Here is a 6,189-nt window from a genome sequence, read left to right on the forward strand (position 1 = left end):
ACAGAAGTAACTGCTACCAGTGTTTGTTCCGCTATCATATAATCATACAATAAAGGATCCTTCTTTCTATGTATTCGCAATACATTACATTTGTCTATGTTAAGGGTCAGTTGCCACTCCCTGCACCAAGTGCCTATCCGCTGCAGATCTTCCTGCATTTCGCTACAATTTTCTAATGCTGCAACTTCTCTGTATACTACAGCATCATCCGCGAAAAGCCGCATGGAACTTCCGACACTATCTACTAGGTCATTTATATATATTGTGAAAAGCAATGGTCCCATAACACTCCCCTGTGGCACACCAGAGGTTACTTTAACGTCTGTAGACGTCTCTCCGTTGATAACAACATGCTGCGTTCTGTTTGCTAAAAACTCTTCAATCCAGCCACACAGCTGGTCTGATATTCCATAGGCTCTTACTTTGTTTATCAGGCGACAGTGCGGAACTGTATCGAACGCCTTCCGGAAGTCAAGAAAAATAGCATCTACCTGGGAGCCTGTATCTAATATTTTCTGGGTCTCATGAACAAATAAAGCGAGTTGGGTCTCACACGATCGCTGTTTCCGGAATCCATGTTGATTCCTACATAGTAGATTCTGAGTTTCCAAAAACGACATGATATTCGAGCAAAAAACATGTTCTAAAATTCTACAACAGATCGACGTCAGAGATATAGGTCTATAGTTTTGCGCATCTGCTCGACGACCCTTCTTGAAGACTGGGACTACCTGTGCTCTTTTCCAATCATTTGGAACCTTCCGTTCCTCTAGAGACTTGCGGTACACGGCTGTTAGAAGGGGGGCAAGTTCTTTCGCGTACTCTGTGTAGAATCGAATTGGTATCCCGTCAGGTCCAGTGGATCAACATTGTTACCAGGGGCATCACGGCCGTCCCCCTCAGTAGCCTGTACGGTCACGCATGTACCCTGCTACACGTTCTACGTACGGCACATAAATGTATAGTAATGTGCGACCATCCAGCATAATTAGACCGATAAATATTGAAAGGGTACCAGGGGTTCGGCCAGCGAAGCGTAATGGAATTGCTAATCGGCAATCCGCGTGCGACTCGCAGGCTGACAAACAGAATGCTTTATGGGAGGTCGTCAGCGCTGATGGCGTTTGTCCGCCGCGCCGCCCTCTGGCTCCGTCATCTCGGCAGCGGCGGCGGGCCGACCACGACCGTATGGCGGCCGGCGGAACTCGCCTTTGTCCTGTGACGCTGTCTGCCAGCCTCTTGCCGCACTGCAGTCGGCGCCACGACGCCGGCGACAAAGCGGGCAGCCCTGCGTCACTGCGTGGGCGGGCTCTCAGGAATTCAACTCCTGTGTCTTTAAAGGTAAGACAATTCCCAACACGAAGACAGATAAGGCAATAGCACGCAAGTTTAGCGCTGAATGACTTCACCATATCACATAGTGTGCGTATACACAGTCCCATCTCGTTAACGTGACCGTCAACAGCACTACTGGCCATTAAAATTGCTACACCAAAAAGAAATGCAGATGATAAACGGATAGTCATTCCACAAATACATTATACCAGAACTGACATTTTATTACATTTTCACGCAATTTGGGTGCGTAGATCCTGATAAATCAGTACCCAGAACAACCACCTCTGCCCGTAATAACGGCCTTGATACGCCTGGGAATTGAGTCAGGCAGAGCTTGGATGGCCTGTACTACGTATAAACATAAAATTATTCCTTACAGCTTGAACACGATACCACAGTTCATCAAGAGTAGTGACTGGCGTGTAGTGACGAGCCAGTTGCTCGGCCACCATTGACCAGAAGTTTTCAATTGGTGAGAGATCTGGAGAATGTGCTGGCCAGGGCAGGAGTCGAACATTTTCTGTATCCACAAAGGCCCGTACAGGACCTGCAACATGCGGTCGTGCACTATCCTACTAAAATGTAGGGTTTCGCAGGGATCGAATGAAGCATAGAGCCACGGGCCGTAACACATCTGAAATGTAACGTCCACTGTTCAAAGTGCCGTCTATGCGAACAAGAGGTGACCGAAACTTGTAACCAATGGCACCCCATCCCATCACGCCAGATGATACGACAGTATGGCGATAACGAATACACGCTTCTAACGTGCGTTCTGCGCGATGTCACCAAATACGGACACGACCATCATGATGCTGTAAACAGAACCTGGCTTCTTCCGAAAAAATGACGTTGTGCCATTCGTGCACCCAGGTTCGTCGTTGAGTTCACCATCGCAGGCGCTCCTGTCTGTGATGCAGCGTCAAGGGTAGCCGCAGCCATGGTCTCCGATCTGATTGTCCATGCTGCTGCAAACGTTCATGACCTGCCAGATGGTTGTTGTCTTGCAAACGTCCCCATTTGTTGACTCAGGGATCGAGACCTGGCTGCACGATCCGTTACAGCGGATAAGATGCTAGTGATACGAAGCCCTTGGGAACCATCACGGCGTTCCGTATTACCCTCCTGAACCCACCGATTCCATATTCTGCTAACAGTCATTGGATCTCGACCAATGCGAGCAGCAATGTCACGATGCGATAAACCGCAATCGCAATAGGCTACAATCCGACCTTTATCAAAGTCGGAAACGTGACCGTACGCATTTCTCCCCCTTAGACGAGGCATCACAACAACGTTTCACCAGGCAACGCCAGTCAATTGCTGGTTGTGTATGAGAAATCGGTTGGAAACTTTCCTAATGTCAGCACGTAATAGGTGTCGCCAACGGCGCCAACCTTGTATGAATGCTCTGAAAAGCTAATCATTTGCATATCACAGCATCTTCTTCATGTCGGTTAAATTTCGCGTCTGTAGCACGTCATCTCCATGGTGTGGCAATTTTAATTCCAAGTAGTGTTTGTTCGACGTCAACGCGCTATAAACACTCGTAGGAGCCAGATGCAGGTGGCAACTGGCAGTGTAACAATGAGGGGGAGGGAGTATATAAAGCGTGTCGTGGGAAAAGGGAGGGGGAGACGAACATGGGAAACAGTGCATTCGTTGAGGTCATGCGGATAGCGAGCAATTTATCTGACATCAAAAAGGACGTGATCATTGGCTCTCGGGCCAAGAGAGGAAGCATTTCCGATACGGCGTGCCACCGTGGTTGAAGTATACCGCCCACAGCAAAATGCCACTCTCCAAACCAGCGTCGTGGCATCTGTGGTACACCATCGGCCACAGATAGGGGTGAACGCCGCCCACGGAGTCGTCTAATAGGGAAGAGACGTGCAACTGTTGAGCACCTGGCCTCCCAGATGAACCAAGAGCAGTGTCTTCTCATCGACTGTTCTACGAATGCTGCTGCATATGAGCCCCTGGTTCGTGCACCTGTGCCGACTGCCGTTCGTCGGCGACAATGGCTGGAATTTGCACACTAGTACCGCAATTGGGCTCCACTGACTGGCGACAGTCCCTTTCCCCAAGCTCACAGGCTACTTTTATGAAGGTTTTGAGGTCACTGTCGATCTTGCTTCTGATTTCAAGCTGTTGTCGAGACCGTTTCACAATTCAGTTTAAAGTGCCCCTGAGCACGTGCAAAAGTAACTGACTAACCTGCAAGATAATTCCAGTTTTAATGAAAAATCTTTTTACGTTAGAACTGTCCAATACATCTACATTGCTTTCCTCGGGCAGAGTCTCCATCACGAGACTGCAAAAGTGCTATAATAATTCAATTGACATTTAAGTGTGATAGACATTTTTCGTGTGTAAAACTAAATAAGTTGCCTGTAAGTGGAAACTTGAGTGTGAAGCTCTGAGAAATTTTATGCGTCTGTCCGTATGCCAACAGTTTGTACCAAATGTGGCGTTCGCTGGGTTATTCAGTGGTTTGGTATTTAACTAATTTGTAAATGAAAATGATAATCTTATTTTATTACATTGAGTAATTACTAAACAATTTTCCTCCTGGCTAAAGATTTGGTCAAGTTGCTAAAGAACTCCAAGTTAATGTCGTGTTAAAGTGTTGTCTGTAAGTTGTGTAAGCGTCACTAAATCACAGTTCATACAACAGATTCTATACAACTATTGATTAAGATGGAAGCAGTTATCTTCAGCAAAATGATCAATAAAACCACCGAATATCAGCCGCGCACAACACTGACGTATGTTACCTGAAACAATATTCTTCGCAACTCGTGCGTAATTAATTTCTGCTCCATACATCAGCTAGAAAAGTTTGTTATAACGTTCGTGCTATGAGCACTGTTTTTTAAGAACCAATCTGTTTCGAATTATTTTCATTCAAATGAGTTCGGAACCACCGGTGCATATTTATTTTTACACATTTGTATTACGTTCGGCATTTATGTCTGCAGAGTTGCGTAATTTGAATTTGCCGCTGAGATAATTGTTAAGATGCCGGCAGACAATTGGTAGAGACTTTCTATTGTTAGACCAAAAAAGTAAGTATTTGAAATGATTACTAACCTCTATAAAATATACTTTCATATTGTGCACTATTTAGACTTCATCAAGCAAACATTTCATTTGCTTCTAAGGAAAACACAGACAAAAACGTGATACAATTCGCTATCATCAATGGCTGCGCTCGTTGCAGCGGAAAGAAATAATTAACACAGATAATGCTTACTGAGAGAGGAATTAAAGTTACAAGTAATTATTCACTCATATTTATAATAATAATGAACCCTATTTTCAAGTAATAATTAACAAATAATTATAATTGCCTAACAGACCTCAGTTTGATATGCGTCCGCAACCTACATAAGCCAACCAACAAAAGGTAAAAACAAAGGAAGACAAACGCAGATCGTAAAAGGAATTTACAATTATTATTGTCTTTGTGTGATACACTGAAAGGTGGCTACACTGAGCCACAGCGCCAGAGATCGCGCCAGACAGTATTGTTCCGCCGCCTCCACTGGCAGTGATTATTGAGAAGTAGTGGAGAGTTCTTGCCGAGAAGTTGTGGTGGTCACTGCTTGTCGTGAAGTTGGAGTGAGATGTGGTAGTAGTGAGTGTTTGTTCCATGTTTATGCAGTTATTTGATGGGAGAGATAGCAGATGTTATTCTAATGGAGATATTGTAATGATCAGAGTGCATTTCGTCAATATATATGAAGGTAATAAAACGCTATGTTCTTTTATTATTTGTGTGTCTCAAATAATGCATCATTACAGGTTCAGTCAACAAAGCATCTGGCTTGTGTTCTTGTATTAGAGTGTAATTTTGGTTTTCTTGCGCAATTATAGTATTTCTAATTTTCTTTTATCACGTCAGTATAATTGGTATTTAAAAATTCTTGTCTTGTTGAAGAAGAACCGTGCCAGATGTGTACGTTGAGTCACACTTCCACACACAGAACAGCTACACTTGTGCTTTGTTGGCTTCGTAGGTTTTATAGTTGCTGGGGACTTAATTAATTAATTGTATTAACTGAAATTTTCATTTCATTCTTTGTTGTTGTTTCATGCAGTCAGATTGCGTAATAATACTAGTCAGGGCCAGCCGTTTACGAGAGACTGCGTAACTGGACAGACAGTAAAATTATTTGCGTTCTATTTTTTTAAATAAGCCCCCATGCACGTGGCGACCGCTGCTTCGGATCGTCCCTTGGATCTCCTGATTGTAAAAATAGTAGACAGTAGTATTTTTGTAGTAATTTGTAGTTTAGTAATTGTAGTCTATATTGCATGTGTAGATTTGGTAATTGTCATTCTTCTAATGGTATTTTTCAAAATTTATTTATTTTTTGTTGTCTTGTATATGCGTTTGACAATTTAGTGCAATTACTTCAATTGTTCGTTAATCGTGTTTGAGGGAAACATTTCATGTGAATGATATTGTTGATGATAAAGTGTCATTGTGTGTAATTTTCATATAGTGACGAGTTTTGTATATTTTGTAAATGATTACGCGATCAATGAAAAAGGCAAAAATGATGAATAGTGAGAATAACGAAATTGTTAACATGGCGAACTCGCCAACAGAGGAAAACAGTATGATGGATAATGAAGTGGAAAACAATGTAATAAGTCGGGAAAATAGTCCGGAACCATTTCAAAATTTTTCTCAATCAGAAAATTCACAGAATACGAGATTAATGACAGAAGATTCTGTAATAGTATCGAACACAGATGGCCTTACAGCTATGACGAAGGAAGCTGGTTTTGTGGGAAATGTTAGGGGCGAAAGGAATTTTGAACTAGTTCATACGGAGCAGT

This window comes from Schistocerca cancellata, chromosome 1 (assembly GCF_023864275.1).
Source record: "Schistocerca cancellata isolate TAMUIC-IGC-003103 chromosome 1, iqSchCanc2.1, whole genome shotgun sequence".
NCBI lineage: Eukaryota > Metazoa > Arthropoda > Insecta > Orthoptera > Acrididae > Schistocerca > Schistocerca cancellata.